The sequence below is a fragment of the Dromiciops gliroides genome, chromosome 1 (assembly GCF_019393635.1).
Source record: "Dromiciops gliroides isolate mDroGli1 chromosome 1, mDroGli1.pri, whole genome shotgun sequence".
Lineage (NCBI taxonomy): Eukaryota > Metazoa > Chordata > Mammalia > Microbiotheria > Microbiotheriidae > Dromiciops > Dromiciops gliroides.
The window spans coordinates 67,837,612-67,848,329 of record NC_057861.1 but is presented as its reverse complement, the minus strand read 5'-3'; positions in this window follow the sequence as shown (position 1 = coordinate 67,848,329).

The window sequence follows — 10,718 nt, the reverse complement described above, 5'->3', positions numbered from 1 at the left end:
CAGTGGATTTTTTTTTTTTTATTATTTCTGTTCTACCTTCTCATTCTACAACTTCAGGGAAATTTTCTTTAATAATTCCTAGTACCATTTGGAGAGCAGTTTGGAACTACTCCCAAAGGGCTATAGAATTGTACATACCCTTTAATCCAGTAATATCACTGCTAGGTTTATATCCCAAAGACATCCCCCTAAAGAGAAAAAGACATATTTATACAAAAATATTTATAGTAGCTCTTTTTGTGGTGGCTAAGAAATGGAAATCAAAGGAATGTTCATCACTTGGGGAATGACTGAACAAGCTGTGGTGTAGGATAGTGATGGAATATTATTATGATATAAGAAATTGACAAGCAGGATGATTTTAGAAAGGCCTGGAAAGACTTATATGAACTGATGTACAGTGAAGTGAGCATAACAAAGAGAACACTGTGCACAGTAACAACAATATTGTTCGATGAAGAATTGTGAATGACTTAGCTATTCTCAGCAATACAATGATTCAAGACAATCCTAAAGGATTAATGCTGAAGGGTACTATCCACCTCCAGAGAAAGATCTGGTGTTGATTGAGCACAGACTGAAGCATGCTATTTTTCACTTCTTTCATTTTTTCTTTTATTCAGGTTTTCTTGTACAAAATAACTAATATGGTAATGCTTTATATAATTGCACATGTATAACCTATATCTGATTCCTTACTGCCTCAGGGATGTGGGAGGCAAGGGAGGGATAGAATTTGGAGCTCAAAACTATAAATAAAAATGTTTATTATTTTAAAATAATAATAATTCCTTGTAATATTATATCTAGACTCTTTTAAAATCATAATTTTCAGGTAATCCAACCATTCTTATATATTGTCTTTCTTTGATCTGTTCTCTAGATCAGTTGGTTTTCTAATAAGATGTTCCACATTCTCTTCTATTTTTTCGTTCTTTTGATTTTGTTTTTATTATTTCTTGGTATCTTATAACATCATTAGCTTCCCCTTGCCCAATTCTAGTTTTTAAGGAGTTATTTTCTTCCTTAAGATTTTGGATTTCTTTTTCCAGTTGATTGACTTTCTTTTCATAGTTTTCTTAATTTTCTCAGATTGTTCTTATTTTTCCTCCTAATTTTTCCTCAGCATCTCTTATTTGATTTTTAAATTTTTAAGCTCTTTTAAGAACTCTTTGGGCTTGTGACCATTTGACATTTTTCTTTGAAGTAGGAATGGTGTTTTTAACTTTATTATATTCTTGTGAGTATGAACCCAGATCTTCTCTATCCCCATAGTAACTATCTATAGTTAGATTCTTTCTCCTTTGTTTATTATTCTCCATTATTATTAGTTATTTTAGCAGCTTATTATTATAGGCAGGTTCTAGTTCTGAGGTGTGGGGGATGTTGGCTCAAGTTTCAGGTTTTTCTTACTATTATTTTCTTTTTCATCCTTCCTTCCTTCCTTCCTTCCTTCCTTCCTTCCTTCCTTCCTTCCTTCCTTCCTTCCTTCCTTCCTTCCTTCCTTCCTTCCTTCCTTCTTTCCTTCCTTCCTTTCTTTCTTTTTGTGGGGCAACAAGGATTAAGTGACTTGCCTAGGGTCACACAGCTAGTAAGTGTCAAGTGCCTGAGGCCACATTTGAACTCAGGTCCTCCTGAATCCAGAGCTGGTGCTTTATTCACTGAGCCACCTAGCTGCTGTACTATTATTTTCTGAGTTCTGTCTGGGGGTTCTCTCTGCTCCCCAGCCATGGCTAGGGCCTCCAACCACACTGTCACCCAAATTCTCTTGCTCCCTGTGGTCCCTCCTGCAGCTGCAAACATCAGCCCATCCCTCTACCCTGGAACTGAAACCAGGGACTCTGATCTCCTGCAAGTGCCCACAGTCATCAGGGTCCCCACTCCTCTGCTTACCATACTCACCGAGTGTGTGCTCATTCCTCCTTGCCCACAGCCACGGCCTAGGACCACATCTGGCCGGCACAATTGGGCCTAGAGTCCTGTGACAATGGAGGGTCCTTCAGTCTTCCACTGCTCAGCCATCTGACTCTTACATTATCTGTAAGGTGCACTCAGCTGCCCCCAGGTCTTGTTGCTTGTTGATTCACTGGAGTTGCCTAGATGTGTCTGCACTTCAGTTGGGCCAGACCTCCACTTCTGGAGGTCCAGGTTTATACTAAGGTCCTCCCAAATTGTCTTGAGAGGACAACTGCTTTATCTCAACTTTTAATTATTCTGCCGCTTGAAATTCACTTTTAGGCAATATTTCATCTTGTTTATGGAGAAATTTAGAGAGCTGGATATTTCCTGTCCTATTTCACCATCTTCACGGAATCCTCTCAATAAATGCTTTTAAAAAAATAATGGATCTTGATGTGTGCACTACCTCCCCAGGACAGCTCTTCACCTATCTCTCCTCATTCTGTGTGCTTTTTCTCCATGTAATTCCATAAACCCTTCATATACCAGACCTTGCCCATGGTCTTTTAATAGGAATAGGGACTGAGCCTATGATTTCATTGGTTTCAGGAGCTTCCAGGTGAGGAAACTCCCCCTACTGGTGCAGAACATCACAGTCAGTGTAATTTATAGTCTTAGAGAGCCATCTAGAACACTGAGAAATTGAGAGACCTGACTAGGGTCACACAGCCAGTCGATAATAGAGATGAGACTTGAATTCATGTCTTCGTGTCTCTGAGAAAAATTATCTATTCACTATACTGTACTGCCTCTCTACTTTGTGCATTGTTGTTCAGTTGATTCAGTCATATCTGACTTTTTGTGACCCCATTTGGGGTTTTCTTGGCAAAGATACTGGATTTAAAAAAAAAAAAGCTTAACAGAAGATTTTAGGGGCAGCTAGTTGGCACAGTGGATAAAGCACTGGCTCTGGATTCAGGAGGACCTGAGTTCAAATCCAGCCTCAGACACTTGACACTTACTAGCTGTGTGACCCTGGGCAAGTCACTTAACCCTCATTGCCCTGCCAAAAAAAGCTTAACAAAAATACTGGATTTATTTGCCATTTCCTTCTTCAGTCCATTTTACAGATGAGGAAACTGAGGCAAACAGAGTTAAGTGACTTGACCAGGGTCACACAGCTTGTAAGTGTCTGAGGTCAGATTTGAACTCAGGAAGATGAGTCTTTCTGACTCCAGGCCCAGTAGTTTACTACGCCACCTATCTTCTCTACTTTGTGCATAATAAGTACTTAATAAAAGCTTTTTCAAACCATTGATAGAGATAATCAATATTAACAAAACTATAGACATTATTGACCAATCAATAACAAAAATAACATTAATCAATAGCTCTGAAAAAAACTTTTGACAAAATACAATGCTCATTCCTATTAAAAATACCAGAAAGCAGGGGCAGCTAGGTGGGGCAGTGGATAAAGCACTAGCTCTGGATTCAGGAGGACCTGAGTTCAAATCTGGCCTCAGACACTTGACACTTACTAGCTGTATGACCTTGGACAAATCACTTAACCCTCATTGCCCTGCAAACAAACAAACGAACAAACAAAAAATACCAGAAAGCAGAGGAATAAATGGAGCTTTTCTTAAAATGATAAGTAGTATCTATCTAAAAGCAAAAGCAAGTATTACCTGTAATCAGGATAAACTAGTAGCCTTCCCAGTAAGTTCAGGGGTGAAGCAAGGATACCCATTTTTCTTTTTTGTAGCTTTTTATTTTGTTTTCTGCATTAATACTCCATAGTTCTTTTTCTGGACATGAAGAGCATTCTCCATCATAGGTCTTTTGGAATTGCCTTGAATCATTGTATCACTGAGAAGAGCTGAGTCTTTCACAGTTGATTATCATTACAATACTTCTGTTACTGTGTACAATGTTCTCCTGGTTCTGCTCACTTCACTCAGTATCACGTAACTCTTCCCAGGTTTTTCTGAAACCCTCTTGCTCATCATTTCTTATAGCATAATAGTATTCCATCACATTCATAAACCACAATTTGTTCAGCTATTCCCCAATTAATGGACATCCTCTCAATTTCCAATTCTGTGTCACTGCAAAGAGAGCTGTTATAAATATTTTTGTACATATGGATCCTTTTCCCTTTTTTATGATCTCTTTGGGATACAGACCTACGTCTAGTATTGCTGGATCAAAGGGTATGCACAGTTTTATAGCCCTTTGGGCATAGTTCCAAATTGCTCTCCAGAATGGTTGGATCAGTTCACAACTCCAACAATATAGTAGCGTTCCAATTTTCCCACATATTCTCCAACATTTATCATTTAAGGATGCCCATTATTACCATTATTATTCAATGCTATACTAGAAATGCTAGTTATAGCAATAAGACAAGAAAAAGAAATTAAAGGAATAAGAATAGGCAGGAAAATTTTCATTCTGCCAATGATATGATGCCATACTTAGACAACCCTAGATAATCAACAACAATTTTAAAAAAACCCAGAGATAACTGATGAACTTTGAGTGCTGATTGAAACTTTTTTTTTCACTTTATTTTTCTTGCTTTTTTGGAAATAGCTAATATGGAAATATATTTTGCATGACTTCACATGTATAATAGGTATCATATTGCTGGCCTTCTTAATGGTAGGGGAGAGGCTGAAAAAGGAGAGGATTTGGAACTCAGTATTTTTAAATGAATGCTTAAAAATAGAACAACAAACATCCCGTTTGCTAAAAGAGCCCTGATCCCAGGAAACAGAATCTCTACCCGGGCTCTATTGCTGAAGTAAGATTTATTAAACTCACTAAACAGTCACACATCTGTCACTGTTTCATAATAAATATTGATATATCCATGGTACTTTTAGGGTTCCTAAGTGGTTCATATACATGATCTCATCTAAACTTCTCAACAACCCTGGGAGGCAGGTACCATTCTCTTCTTTCTATAGAAGGTAAACAGAGAGGTAAAGTGACTTGTCCCTGGTTACCCAGGTAGGAAGTGTCCTTCATGATGCTGTGGGTGGTATTTAGTGTTACTGCTGATTACCTAGGGACTAAGCAAATGAATTCTTCATGTTGGGAAATAAAGGGAACAATGAATCAATTTTGCTGAGAGTCCTAGCCATCTAGGCCTATGGGAAGTAGAGAAAAGAGGACAAGATGGACGTCCTCCAAGATACTTGCTTCTTGGAAATAACGATAGGAACCAGCAGTTTTGTCAACTTGACATCTTGATCGTGCCCATTCCAGGGACTGCCTGGACAAATAACCAGCTGATCAAGAGATGGAAAACATTCATTTAAATTTGCACTGGTCCATTAGGATTTTAATTGTACAGAAGTGCTTTACAGAGGCAGCTAGCAAGGTGGTACAGCAGATAGAGTGCTGGGCCTGGAGTCAGGAAGACCTGCATTCAAACCACAGATACTTACTAGCTGTGAGACCCTGGACAAGTCACTTTGCCCTGTTTCCCTCCATTCCCTCATCTGTTTTTTGTTTGTTTGTTTGTTTGTTTGTTTTGTTTTGGTTTTTTTGTTGTTTTTTTTTTTTTTTCAGGGCAATTGGGGTTAAGTGACTTGCCCAGGGTCACACAGCTAGTGTCAAGTGTCTGAGGCCGGATTTGAACTCAGGTACTCCTGAATCCAGGGCCGGTGCTTTATCCACTGCGCCACCTAGCTGCCCCTTCCTCATCTGTAAAATGAGCTGGAGAAGGAAATGGCAAACCACTCCAGTATCTCTGCCAAGAAAACTCCAAATAGGTTCACAAAGACTAGAAGGCAACTAAACAATAACAAAGTGGTTTGCACATAATCTGTGTTTTGTGGTAGTCCCCAGGACAAGAGCTATTCGTTCTAGTCCATCTGTTCTAGGTTTCTGGATTCCAGTCTGAAGTACCCCCAGAGGACTGGCAATGCTTTCAATGAATGGCTGGCATTGTGAAAGAAAACAGGGATAGGCAAAGAATGCATGGAGAACACACCTGTTGGCAGCCTCCTTTTGCCTCTCCCTGGAAGCATCAATACTGCCCTAGAAACCCACAAAGTGTGATGACCTCTAAAGGCCACTGAATTCCTCTTGACCACAGTTCTCCCGTGCTCTTTTTTTTTTTTGGTGAGGCAATTGGGGTTAAGTGACTTGCCCAGGGTCACACAGCTAGTAATTGTTAAGTGTCTGAGGCTGGATTTGAACTCAGGTCTTCCTGAATCCAGGGCTGGTGCTCTATCCACTGTGCCACCTAGCTGCCCCTCCTATGCTCTTTTGATCCAACTTCCATGGCTGCCACCCTCTCTGTGTGCTAACTTCCTCTATTAGAATGTAAGCTTCTTGAGGGCAGGGGCTGTTGTGCTTTTTAAAACTTTGTATCTCCAACTCTCAGCACACAGTAAGTGCTTAATAAATGCTTTTTCATTCATTCTTTCACTCCTCTCTCTCCCTCCCTCCCTCCCGCTCTCTCTCTCTCTCTCTCTCTCTCTCTCTCTCTCTCTCAAAGTAACAAAACACAAAAAGGCCCATTCTTCAACATATATATGGGAATCCAGAATATAAATTCATGTCACTTCTTAGGTTCTGGTTTGAAGTGTCCAAATCTTTTTTTTATAGTTGGAAAACAGACCTGTGTCCAAGGTATCAAACCCAGGATGTGACTGGCCATATTGGATATCTGAGTTCTCTTTCTAGCTGCCTCACTTGGAGTCAAATCACTTGTGCTCTCTGAGCCCTAATTTCCCCATCTGTAAAATGAAAGCTTAGACTTTACTCTGAAATAGCCTCTTCTAGTTCTAAAATCCCATAGCCATTAGAATTTATTTGGACTTGAGGCTAATTTTGCCATCCACACTGCTGTGATATCTGTAATGGTTTTTTGTTTTGTTTTGTTTTGCGGGGCAGTGGGGGTTAAGTGACTTGCCCAGGGTCACACAGCTAGTAAGTGTCAAGTATCTGAAGTCGAATTTGAACTCAGGTCCTCCTGAATCCGAGACTGGTGCTTTATCCACTGTGCCACCTAGCTGCCCCTTTAATGTTTCCAAATGGCCTATTGGACCATAATAGAACAGAACTAGATTATGCTATTGGTTAATACTAATGAAGCATTGAGTGGGAAGGAAGGAGGGAATGAAACAAGCATTATTAAATACCTACTAAATGCCAGGCACTGTGCTAAGCACTTTATTATTATCATCTCATTTGCTCCTCATGACAACCCTGAGAAGAAGGTACTGTTAATTATCCCCATTTTACAGTTGAGGAAACTGAGGCAAACAGAGGTTTAAATTACTTGCTCAGGGTCATACAGCTTATAAGTGTCTGAGGCCAGATTTGAACTTGGGTATTCTCAACTCCAGGCTCAATGTTATATCCACTGTGCCCCCTAGTTCCCAGATGGTAAAGGAAACAAATGAATGAAAAATAGAATAACTTTCAAACTCCCAAATGTACCTTGAGTGCCCATAAAAAGGAGTCTAGGACAATTTCAGAGGTCAACAACTTTTCAACTAAGGAGTGCAACAATTTCTCTTAATTAAGATAATATGGGGCAGCTAGATGGCGCAGTGGTTAAAGCACCGGCCCTGGATTCAGGAGTACCTGGGTTCGGATCTGACCTCAGACACTTGACACTTACTAGCTGTGTGACCCTGGGCAAGTCACTTAACCCCCATTGCCTGCAAAAAAAAAAAAAAAAAGATAACATGACTGTGCCCCTCCTCTCTCTCACATACACACACACACACACATACCCTGCCCTTGCCCCCCACCCACTGCCATATCCAGAATATTTCTAGATCAACTAATTCCTAGACTCTTAATCCAGTAGCTCTAACCCCTTCTCCCCCTGGCCCTTATAATGTGAATCCATAAGCAAAGATACTTCCTGGCGTCCACCCTTGGATGGCTCTAACATTTTGTTTACCTGCTCCAAACCTAGGGGAACAATAATTGGGAAGCCAGAGGTGTTGCTCCCTAGATGTTTTTCAGATAATTATTCAACATTAGATGTAATTAGGAAGATGACACCTGGGTGTTAATATGTCCCATGACATGGTCTTTAAGAGATGGAGAAACAAGGCTGACACAAGTCATTCCCCTTGAGGCTTCCCTGCTGCCTTTGGTTCTCCATCGTCTCCAGGAGCTACCTCTCCCTGGATTCTCCTCCTGAAGGCTTCCCTGCTACCTTCCATTCCTTCTCATCTTCATCTTTGTCTTCACCTGGGGCAGGTTTCTTCTGTATGATCTGGGTGTTCCCCCACTCCACCCCATGTTGTTCCTCAGACTTTCATCTTCTTCTCAAGAAACCTGAAGCCCTGACTGACACCTTGTTGAGATAGATGAGAATTAAACTGGCTTTTTTAGGGGAAAATCCAGTTGGAAACCAAAGACCTAATCTACAGGTAGGAAGAAAAAAGAAAGAAGAAATGTTTACATGTACACTTAGTGGGAAATGATTGGTTTGTAAAATGGAATTGTAATATGCCAATGTAATAGAATGTAATGTAATGTACAAAATTCCTCTGTTGGGAGTTCCAAAGGCAACCAGGGTTGAAGAGGTAACCTACTTTTTAACCAAACCCTAGAGGGGAAAAGAGGCAGTCTACTCTCTCTGCCGCCACCCAACAGTGAGTAACCCATGATTCACAACCCTTTGTATGACTTTCCCTGCACTGGTGGAATTTCCCCTTGGGTGAGAACTGAAACTGACTCTCTCTCTCTCTCTCTCCTCTCTTCCTCCTCTCTTTCTCCCTCCCTCCTCCCTCTCTTTCTCTCCCTTCTTTCTCTCTTTCTTTCCCTTTCTCCCTTCTCCCTCTCCCTCTTCTCTCTCTTTCTCCCTTCCCCCCCACCTCTGTCTCTGTCAGTTGAGCTGAGCTATCTCTATGTGAGAGCTCATTCACTCCGTGTTTTCTGGTATATTCTCATCTGTATACCATCTCTGATTTCTGTTTCCTATTGACTCGAATAAATGGGCTTATTTGACATTCATTGCATGTGATCATTCTGGAACTACTATTTGGTGGGAATGGAATCAAGCCTTGGGCATTTCGCTTAGGGTACTCCTGTACTAAGAGGCTAGGAATTAGTTCAGCTTGACTCTAAAAATAATTTCCCTTAGACTAACAATATTTAAGGAAGTGGACAGTTAGAATTCTAGCTTGGCATCCTTGCTCTGAGGGAGGCTTCTAGCCCCAACCACCTGCTCTCCTCCTGGTAGGGTTCTCTGTTGGAGAACAGTGGGTGTTTTCTAGAGGAGACTCTAGAGATATCTATTCATGCCTCTCTTAGAGCCATATCTAGACAGATCCAAGTGGACACACATAACCTACATGGTTAATCCATTCACACACACATGCCTTTCCTAGGCTTGTGACAGCACAGTGCAGTGGTGTTGGATTTGAAATCAGACCCGTAAGTTAAAATGCCCTCTCTTCCATTTCCACCTATGTCACCTTTGGCAAGTCACTTAACTAACCTCTCTGGATGTGCTTCCTCATCTGTGAATTGAGGAGTTTGTACTAGATGACCTCTAAGTCCCATCCAGTTCTAAATCTATGATTTTTTTTTTTTTGGCAGGGCAATGGGGGTTAAGTGACTTGCCCAGGGTCACACAGCTAGTGTCAAGTGTCTGAGGCCAGATTTGAACTCAGGTCCTCCTGAATCCAGGGCCAGTGCTTAATCCACTGCGCCACCTAGCTGCCCCCTAATTCTATGATTTTATGACTTTTTTGATATGCCAGCTTTACTTTGTTCTTGGTGGTAGTAGGGGTGCTCCTTTGTCTTTGAAGCAGTCTCTTTAGGGACACTGTCTTTTGCGACTCTCTTGACTTTTTCTTTTTCTTTTTCTTTTTCGGTATTTTTTGGATAGGGCAATGGAGGTTAAGTGACTTGCCCAGGGTCACACAGTTAGTAAGTGTCTGAGGCTGGATTTGAACTCAAGTTCTCCTGAATCCAAGGCCAGTGCTTTATCCACTGCGCCACCTAGCGGCCCTCCTCTCTTGACTTTTAAAAAAAATAAATTGGAGAGGAGATAAATAAAATAAATTGGAGATTTAGATGTGAGGGATAGCAAGTAAAACACACAAAACTGAGAGATGGAGTGTCTTGTGAGAGGAACAGCAAGGAGGTGATTGGCACTGGATCACAGAATATGTTTCCGTGTGGATGTAAGAAGACTACAAAGGTAGGAAGGGGCCAGAGCTTTAAACTCCAAAGAATTTTATATTTGATCCTGCAGGCAGCATTGTAGTTGAAAGAAAGAGATACAGAGACAGAAACAGAAAGAGAAGTGGAGCTGACATAGTCAGATCTACAATTTAGAAAGATCAGTTTGGGGAGGGGCATCTAGGTGGCAGCTAGTTGGCGAAGTGGATAAAACACTGGCCCTGGGTTCAGGAGGATCTGAGTTCAAAATAGACCTCAGACACTAGCTGTGTGACCATGGGCAAGTCACTTAACCTTCATTGCCCTGCCAAAAAAAAAAAACGGGCTGCTAGGTGGCACAGTGATAGAGCACCAGCCCTGGAGTCAGGAGTACCTGAGTTCAAATCTGGCGTCAGACACTTAACACTTACTAGCTGTGTGACCCTGGGCAAGTCACTTAACCCCAATTGCCTCACTAAAAAAAAAAGAAAAAGAAAGAAAGAAAGATCAGTTTGACAGCTGAGTAGAGAAGGGACTGGAGCAGGAAGAGATTTAAGCCTGGGAGACCAACCAGCAAACTCTTGCAATTATCCAGGTATGAGATAACGAGGGCCTGTACCAGGGTGCTGGCAGTGTCAGAATTGAGGAGGAGGTGTATGAAGAGA